Here is a 10,096-nt window from a genome sequence, read left to right as displayed (position 1 = left end):
TTTCCAAACAGTATCAGCTCTTCATGGCCTTACCATTGTCAGTCTATGGTTCCTGTAATGTGTATTCAATTTTATCACTAGTCCCAAAAGCCTCAAGAGACTCTGAAAAGAGTATCTTGGATTGCAGCATATTCCTACTTCATTATTTAACAGCAATCCTAGTTCTTCATTTTGATTGGAATCAATTATCCCTGATAGTATAGTAATTTATTTCTTTGACTGATGGTCTACTAGAACGAAAAAAGCAAAGTGAACAAGAAGTAGTGTTAATTTTCTATATAACCAACAGTGATTCCCCCAGCAGAGGTATCTTCCACATCCTCAGGAACCAGGAGGTTGACTCTAGCAGAGTCAAACATACTAGAAAAAAAAGAGGTACTATGGCAAAGAAAGGTAAACCAAAACACAAAGTGATGTCAAATGTATAATCCCTGTCCCTTCTAGGGAGTGATTTGAGAAATAATCACAAAAGATGCTGTAATCCTGAATGTTAAAATTTTGAACGATCATAATTTCTGAAGTCTAAAATTCTGAAAATTACATCCCCAAAATATCCAAATTTGGAAAATATAATTATAGAAAAAATTATTTTAAAAGATATGTATCTACATTTTTACAGGGAGATTTAATCACTTCTGAGCCTTTTGGCTAAGATCAGTATAGTGTCTGTTCTTATCAGTAAAAGGGAATTTCTTTGAAATACATAAAAACACAAGAGAAAATTTTATAGGCCACTTCATGCAGTAGAATAGACAATATTAACATACATATTAACCTAAAATAATCAAAAAGGTCAGAATCTAGTTTAAAGAGAGTTTGTTCAAGCGGAAATGTTGAGGACGGCCACCTGGGAGCATAGATTCAAACGGCCCTGAATATACACTCCAATTATCAGCCCTTATAAGTAGGTTTTTGAGGGAAAAGAAAGAGAATGTTTATAAGTCGTTTACCAAGAGTTTACATTTATTAACATAAGCTATTGATTGGCTATACAATATTCTTTGTATTACAAATTCTAGGAACATGAAGATAATGGGTGAGGCAGCAATTCAGGAATAAAAATGCTTCTAAACAATTGCCTTTAGGCATGGGTACAGAAATATAATTAATCTCCCATACTCAGGTCTCTCTGGGCCTGATAAATCTTACATACCTCAAATAGCTCAGGGTGCTCTGAGAGATTTTTCTTTTATCCTTTCCCCACTTTTCATCAAGGTTTTTCAAAGAAAGCATTGTAGATGAAATCAAACAATTTTGGCTCCTTTTATGTTCGGGAGCTTAGTCCCACATCACTAGACTCATTCCCAGATGGACCTATCCCACATGGGTAATGTGGAAAGAATATGTTTCAGTGAAGAATTGTAAGAGCAACAAAAAACAAATTGCGATGGCATCACAGGGTGGCAAAAAAATTAGATATCGGTCAAGTTACCGGTTTATAACTGCTGTAACTTGTTGAATCATCTCTAATCTTCAGGATACCATGAATATAGTTTTCCCTAAAGGAGTAAAACAACAAGAGATACATAATAGAAATATAATGCACATAAGGATTACAATAAAAAGAATTTGCATTCTAGAAAAAATAAAACACTATCAAATTGCGAGTCAACTAAAACCATGACAAAAAAAATTTTAATCCCAGTCATGCTTTAGACACTTGTAGCCAAGAAATAATTCAAGATTTAGTCCAGATTGTAGGAAAACTGTAAAAAGTCAAAAATGATGGACCAGGTTAGAAACTAATAATAGGTGCACTGTATCTTTCTTCTGAAATATAGTTTTTCTCTCTCTAGTTTTCCAAAGAAAGATGTTGTAGGACAAATTTATTTGTAAAATGACATTTATTATTATACTTTGCCTCATTATTTGCATAAAGTGTAACAAAAATAGTGAATGGCCACGTAGGCCTTTTTAAGTTGACTTTGCTCATTTTTTTTTTCTTTTTTAGACAATGTCTCACTCTGTCGCCCAGGCTGGAGTGCAGTGGCAAATTCTTGGCTCACTGCAACCTCTACCTCCTAGGTTCAAGTGATTCTGCCACCTAAGCCTTTTGTGTAGCTGGAACTACAGACTTGCCACTACACCCAGCTGATTGTGTGTGTGTGTGTGTGTGTGTGTGTGTGTGTGTGTGTGTGTGTGTGTGTGGTATAGAAGGGGTTTCACCATGTTGGCCAGGCTGGTCTCAAACCTGCCCCAGCCTCCCAAACTGGGATTACAGACATAAGCCAACAAACCCAGGCCCTAGTTTGCTGACATTTTTTGAAAGTAATCTCAGACAAGACTTTTAAAACTTCTTGAGGCTTAGGGAGCAAAACCAAGAATTCATCATCAGAATATACCTGTAATTGCTGTATAAATTGGATAAATTTCTTTTTTCTTGAGGACCTAAAATGTCTTGGCATACTTGGTCCTTTCAAAAAGCGACATTCTTTATCACAACAAGGTCAGGAATGTTACAAGGGAACTTTGTAGACAAGGCATCAGGCCAGTCTTTCCAAGGAGCATTTCACTGGCTCTAAAAGTCAACCTCAACTGATTAAAGCAGTCTGGTTATATCTGAAAATATGCCACTTCAGTCAAAGTATTGGTAAAATAATCAATGTATCTAATTTTATTTCATTAAAAATGGAAACAGATTTTTAATGAACTTTTGCAAATAACTATATTGCCATAAATTAAGAATACTAACGAATAATTTCCAAATTCTAGATACCTCGGGTAGAAAGAAAGGTAAATGTTTCAATTGTGCTCACAAAAGTATACTCTATTCAATTACTATAAGCAAAGTAACTCAAAAAGAAACACTTTTTTTTTAACCCTGGAAAAATAAGAATCAACAATGTTTCAAACAAAAAAAAAACTGTGAAATCACTTTAGTCCTTTATCAGCTCAGTCTCAGGTAATAAATCCTTATACTGTATGATTTTGGGTTGGCAATCTTCATGAACGCATCAGTTTTACATTAGAGTTCTGGAAGTCTTAGACCTATGGTATGATCTCTAAAGCATCAGAGACCTGTATTCAAGAGTACCTGCCAGGCATGGTGGCTCATGCCTGAAATCCTAGCACTTTTGGAAGCTGAGGTGGGCAGATTGCTTGAGGCCAGGAGTTTGAGGCCAGCCTGGCCAACATGGTGAAATCCCATCTCTATTAAAAATAGAAAAACATTAGCTGGGTGTGCTGGTGCATCCCTGTAGCCCCAGCTACTTGGGAGGCTGAGGCACAAGATTTGTTTGAACCTGGGAGGCAAAGGTTGCAGTAAACTGAGATCATGCCACTGTAATCTAGCCTGAGTGACTCTGTCTCATTAAAAAAAAAAAAAATGAAGAAGACACAATTGATAGATGGATAATGAAGTAATAACCATAATTATGACTGAAAACATATACCAACACATATCAGATTCATTTAGCCAAAGTGATAATTCAAGAATTTTTAAAAACCTTGCTTTTTCTCTTTGATAAAAGGAGACTCAATTTCCCAAGCAATCAAAAGACTCAATAAAGACAGCATAAGACACACAAAATTTGTCTCTCTCTCTTTCTCTGACTTCTCTCTTTTACCAGTTTACTTAAAAGGCAAACAAAATTATTTTACTATCTCTTATTAATAACACATGAAAATCTTGTTCAAAAGAGACAAACAAGTTTCACTGTCATATTATTGTATTATCAATACTAAAGCTAATTTTAACAGAATCTTATAACAAATCCATCTAATCTCAGCTTTGACCACACAAGATAAGATTTCCATAAACTTTTTATAATATCTTACAATTTTCTATTAAAGAGCAAATTAATGCACCAAGAAACTCCTATTGTTTCAGCACAGGTGACCAAACTCTTGCCTTGCATCAGTGTGATTTTAAAGTTAATGCTTAAGTTTCAGAAAAACATAGATAATTCTCTTCTAATTTTTGCCCACCTGGTCAAAAAAAATTACTTTTACTAGATTAATTTTGCACCAAATTGATTCAACTTGCTTCATTCTTTAGTTGCCTTATACTTTCTTTCTACATTGACATTTTACCTGAAAACAAACATATACTTTACTTTTCCCCTTATTATTTTGACTACACTGTGAAAGAAAAATAAATCTTGGAAATCTAGAGGAAATCCTAGAAATTCCCAAAATCATTAACTAAACGGAAAAGGTGGGAACTGCTTAGGGCAAACCTGGCTCCCATTCTATTCGAAGTCATCCTTCTGCTCACTGACATAAATGCATATCTGATTGCTTCCTTTAAAAAGGCTCATCAAAAGCTCAAAAAATTGCAGTTGTTTGTCTCTCATCTACCTGTGACCTGTAAGCTCCTGCCCTGCTTGTGTTGTCCCATTTTTCCAGACAGAACCAATGTACATCTGACATACATTGACTGATGTCTCATGTCTTTCTAAAACATATAAAACCAAGCTGTGCCCTGGCCACCTTGGGCACATGTCATCAGAACTTCTTGAGGCTGTGGCACAGGTACATGTCCTAAACGTTGGCAAAATAAACTTTCTAAATTAACTGAGACACCCAGATTTTCAGAGTTCACAGTTTAGTAACCACAAAGGGATTCTGAGTGGAGATGCCCCTGACCTTTGACAAATCTTCTATCGGTTCTTGGTATTAGCACGAGCTAACTTTACAGCTCAAACCAATAGGACAATTTGCTGAGGTCTGGGAGTACCCTCTCCAGGGAATCCCTGATCTCCCAAAATTTGGTCAAGATCTAAGGTTTATTTTGCTATACAACACTTTTTTGTTTTTCTTTTTTTGGAGCTTTTACTTGCTTCTAACAAAGAAGGCAAGATTTTCTGTTTCTATGATGATGGGAGGAAGGTAACTCCTTTATGGAGTTTGAGCTCGCTCCCATCAGGGAAGACAAATTCTAGTTTATTTGTTTGTTTGTTTGTTTGTTTCTGCTTCTAGGGTGATAGAAAGAAGTCTTCAGCCTGAGAACCATCCCCAGGTAAGTTGCTAAACTGGAGTTTTTTCTTGGCTGAAGTTTAACAACCAGCTTGTTTTAGATTCTCCTTACTAATAGAGCACTCAGTGATCATGATGTTGGGTTTTGTGGTGTTGTTTGTTCCAGTCTTTCTCCCGTCAGACTTGACCAATTCTACCTGAAGTGGTCAATTCCAACTGAGAATGCCAAACTATGGGTAACAAAACCTCTCTAATTTGGCCAAAACTCCTTGTAGCTGCAACAGAAGAAAACACAGACAAACAAAACCCAACATCATGCAGTTGCTTTCTATGTTTGCTTCCTGTCTTAAAAAAAAAAAAAGAAAAAAAAAAAGTTCTCTTGTTTATTTTTTTCCCACCCAACCCCTTCTTCCTCCTATGCCATCTGCAATACCAGAAAATCTAGAGAAGGCTTCTAATAACTTGAACCCCTTTAAAGAATTCTGAGCCAAGTCACCCTCACCTGTTTTGCAGTGTTCTGTTTTCTTTGTGGAGTTTCAAAAGTCATGGGCAGATTCTTCTTAGGTCTAAAGCTCTGTTTTCCTGTATTTCATGACCCAACCTCTTTGGCTTTGGAAGTACCAGAGTTTATCTTGTACTGAGAGGATTTGACCTTGGCATGTGTAATGGCAGATGAGAACCACAAAGTAGGAATCACTGAGCATAGTTTATAGGAAGTGGTCTGGCTGATTTTTTTTCCTCTCCTAGAAAATTATTGTTTAAGGATTCTAATTCTAGTTTGAAGGTGCATTCTAAGTTGTCTTCTCTATTGCTTTTTCTCCCAAAATTAATCTCAATTTGGCTTGTCTGTGTGCATTTGCATGAGGAAATGAACTGTTGTTCTTATAAGCTAATGAGAGACTGAGTTTCCTCAGCTTCAAAGAAAAAGGCCATTTTCTCCTCCCAGCCAAAATGCACTTTTTGAGTCATCAGGAGCCTCATGAAAGTGTCTTGTGGGGTTGATTCCCCTGTGATGTGAAATAGCCCTGCAGGGAAGTCTCCAACAAAAATTGTTTTTTTTAAATAAGGCTCATCCAGGAAATTCATATAAGGGCCGATCACCCAGCATTTTTAGCCCTCTCAGAGGTCAAAAAGGGTGGAAATGACTCAGTGGTGACAAACTATGGAGTCCTGTTCACAAGCAGCACACATTGATCCGCTACATGAAAACCCTGGGCCACAGTTCAGTTCCCACTTATAAGAAAAAATAGTGGGAAACAAATAGTCTAAGAGTGAGAAAAAAACAAGGAGTATGATCCCCTTGCGAGCACTCTGTAGGTCTTACATCACCTCTACTTGCCGGAGTTTATGTAATATTGAATATGATCTTTGTGCACATTTACATATTTAAAAAGAGACCTAAGGTCCACCTGCAAACTGTAGAGTTCTGAAGTTCTCTTTTTCTCTATTTTCTTTTCTGTCTGCTTTAAATCTGCTATTATTTTTCTATTAACATAAAAACCACTGTTTGGATCTAAGAGGATTTTTGTGTTTGTTTGTTTGCAAGCCAATGAATTTGTATTTATCTCATGGCCAAAGTTCTGAAGTAAAAGCTATAGGATCTTTGTGCATATGTGTGTGTGTGTGTGCAAGCATGTGTGTGTGTTTTAAAGGGCTTTATAATTTCTATAATTTTATGTTTAATTTGGCGATTAAATCCATTTTAATTTCCCTCTAGCACACCAGACTTTTTCTCTTCATACCTTATGATGTAAATTTTGCTATTTGATTTTGACCTGAGTTGATTCTTTAATATGTAAAATTAAGGCTATTTAACTGACAACTGCCTAGGGTTATCAAGTATGATACAGGTTACCTTTTGAAACAGGTTATCCAGAAGTTGAAAGTAGTAGATGGAAAAAAAAAGGTTTTTATGAATCTATAAGACGTACTTGTATCAGCATGCCTAATAAGTCTACGTATTTATGTGTTGTGTATAGTGTTTCACTACTGAAAATATATAAAAGAGCTCTAATTAATGTTTTATGAAATAATGTTATATATTATAGTTATTATACCTTGTTTTAATATTTTTACTTATTTAAAAATGACCTCGACATTCAATATTTATTATGTAATTTCACTTTAAGGTTTCAAATTACCAAAAAGATTTTTGATACTATAAAGAGTTTGTTTATATGTATTCGCACCTGATTTACTTATTTTTAACAACCATATGAACTATTCATTACAATTTTATGAGACATTGAATAAAGCTAGCAATTATATGAAATTATTTCCCTGCTATTTTTGGATCATGTAAATGTCAGAAAGGAGCCAGCTAAAGAAAAACACTAAAGTTAAATACGTAAGTATTTTGCTACTCTGAGGACAAAACTGTTTTCATTAAACTGACAATATTCACTAGTTTTATTTACCAAAGATTTATCTAAATCCAGGAGCTCAAAGTCATTTGAATTACATTCTACTCTTCTGATAAAGTATTTAAGTGCTCACTTTTAATGTAAGCCAATTAATGAAAACTTTTTGATATATTTTGGCAATGAAATATCACATATACATGACATATATAAACATATAGATATACAGATACACAGAAAGAAGGAGAATTTGTAGATTTATAAGCTTCTTCATTTGCCAGTCTTCAAATAGTCACTCTTTCTCTCTTTACCAAATCCTAAACCACTGTGTTAGCCAGCCAGGTGCGGTGGTTTGTTGCTATAATCCAAACAATGTAGAAGGCTAAAAGGGAAGAATCACTTGCACCCTGGAGTCTGAGACCAGCCTGTGAAATATAGCGAGACCTAGTCTCTACAAAAAATAAACATAATTTTAAGAAAATTGTTAGCTAGGCAACCCTAAATTTGCACTTCTAAAGGGATGACTCTTAGGATAACATTTACATCTCAAAGTATAGAATTTAGATCTAAATTTTATTATTATCTGCTGAGAGGAGGAAAAACTAAAGGGGTAAGTAAAGCTCAGTCAACACAGGGTTGCCAGCTGGGCATGGCGGCTCACTCTTATAACCTGAGCTACGCTGGAAGCTTTCTTGAGGCCAGGAGTTTGGGATCAAATTAAAAACATAAGACCCATCTGTTAAAAAAAATTGCTTTTCAATTAGCTAGCTGTGGTGGCACACGCCTGTGTTTTAGCTACTTGGGAGGCTTAGGTGGGAGAATCCCCCGTGCCCACGAAAAGGCTGTGGTGACTTATGACTACAATAATACACTCCAACCTAAGGGACAGTGACATCCTATCTCTAAAAAAAACCAAAAAACTCCATGATTTTCAGGAAGAGAAGGTAAGCTTTGTTGTATATAAACTTGAAGCTAAAGTCTCCTCTGTTGTAAAAGCTTCTAGTTGCTTGGGTGCAGAAAGATACCCTTAAAAATGGAGATTTGCTTTATAGATTTAAGTTTCTTTTACAAAATAGCCTGGTAAATGCCAGAAAGTTGCGTTATTGGAGACCAATCTAGATTAATAGGCGGTCTTTTCCACTTAGCTTACTCCTTGATTAGATTATTGACTTCAGGATAGAACCATTTAATAAATAAGGCAACATTTTTGTAGTTTCCAGAGCCTAGTGTTTAAATATAAGAAAAGCAGGCATAACTGAAAGACAGCACAAATAGATCTTTAAAAATAAAGTATTTCACTTTTACAGTGAATCCCAGCCCCCTCCCCGCAAATAGAGAAACTTTATGAGACTGGGCCACACAAGCTTTCACAGTATACCTTACTATAAAGATATTTCTCCAAGGCTAGTGGGCAGCCCACGCAATCCGCCTACTCTGTAATTGACCTGTTGCCAAGGGGAATCTTATGCTTAGGTGGTAAACACTCTCATAACCTTCAAGTATTCAAACCTACCTTTATTCTGAATGCGCAAAGAAATGATTAGCTCCTTTAAGTAACAACCATTCATTGCAACCTCTGTCAGAAAACTCCAAAACTGCAGCTACAACCACTCGGTGGATTCACCTTGCCGACTTCCTAGACAGAGCTGTTTTTTTTAAGACAGGGGAACTGCAATGGAGAAAGAGTAATTCACACAGAGCTGGCCGTGAAGACTGGAGTTTTATTATTACTCAAACCAGTCAATTCGAGGATCAGAGTTTTTAGGGATACTTTGGTGGGTAGGGGGGCAATGATTCAGAAGTACTGATTGTATATATGCGTATATGTATTTTATATATATACATATATATGTATTGTACATATATACATATATGTATCTATTACAGAAATAGCAAGATTGTATATGTGTATATATATACACGTATGTAGGTATTACAAAAATAACAGTAATAGCTGATATATATATATAATTAATATATATAATTAATAAATTAGTTCCTACTTTGGGAATTAACAAGAACTTAGTAATGGCTGATATATACATATGTGTATATATATATGTGTGTATATATATACACATATGTGTATATATATACACATATATATGTGCGTGTATATATATACATATATATGCATATACATATATTTATATATATACATATGTGTGTGTGTGTGTATATATATATATATATATGTATATAAATAGAGGTCGCCAGGCTGGTCCATCAGATAGTAGGGGAGGGCCCCCAGCCAAGGGGCCGGCTCTGGTCACTGGGCCCTATTTTCACTGTTTATCTGCTGTCTGTGTCTTTTATTTGGCAAGCAACAGTGATGTTCCAATAAAGGATTTCAGATGCAAAAATAAATATATATGTATATTCTTATTATATATAATTCAGCTATATATGTAAGCTAAATATATGTATAGCTTAAGCAAATATATAATTTAGCTATAAATATAAGCTAAATACATATTTTGTTTCTTAAGGTACAAAAGTTTTACTTTCTCTTATCAAAGAGAAACTCTTTTCTCTTTGACATAATATTGAGCAAGAGAAAAGGTTGTGAACTCTGACAAGTGAGGCTAAGACTTAACTATCCTTAACCTCAAAGAAAAGTGAAAATCACAGTTCTGTAGTAAGCAGATTCTCTAGAGAATAAACAAAACTCCTACCTTAAAGGTTAAACTAGAACTTTAATTCCAGCCTTCTTGAGCATGGAATCAAGTCACTTGAATAGAGTATGGATCTCAAATCAAAAAATCAGGGAGGTTTGAAATCCAAGAGGAGACTCAACAGATACCCCTGCCAGCTCATCA

At 35.3% G+C, this 10,096-nt stretch overlaps 1 pseudogene; it reads left to right on the top strand.

Annotated features, from left to right (window-relative positions):
• The first annotated feature begins 628 nt into the window (after window positions 1-628).
• On the top strand, window positions 629-740 carry LOC116539807 (annotated as a pseudogene).
• Window positions 741-10,096: the final 9,356 nt, after the last annotated feature.

The sequence above is a fragment of the Sapajus apella genome, unplaced genomic scaffold, assembly GCF_009761245.1.
Source record: "Sapajus apella isolate SASKATOON/1434 unplaced genomic scaffold, GSC_monkey_1.0 scaffold133, whole genome shotgun sequence".
Lineage (NCBI taxonomy): Eukaryota > Metazoa > Chordata > Mammalia > Primates > Cebidae > Sapajus > Sapajus apella.
Note: the sequence above shows the minus strand (reverse complement) of the source record. Positions and strands in the feature narration are given on the sequence as shown.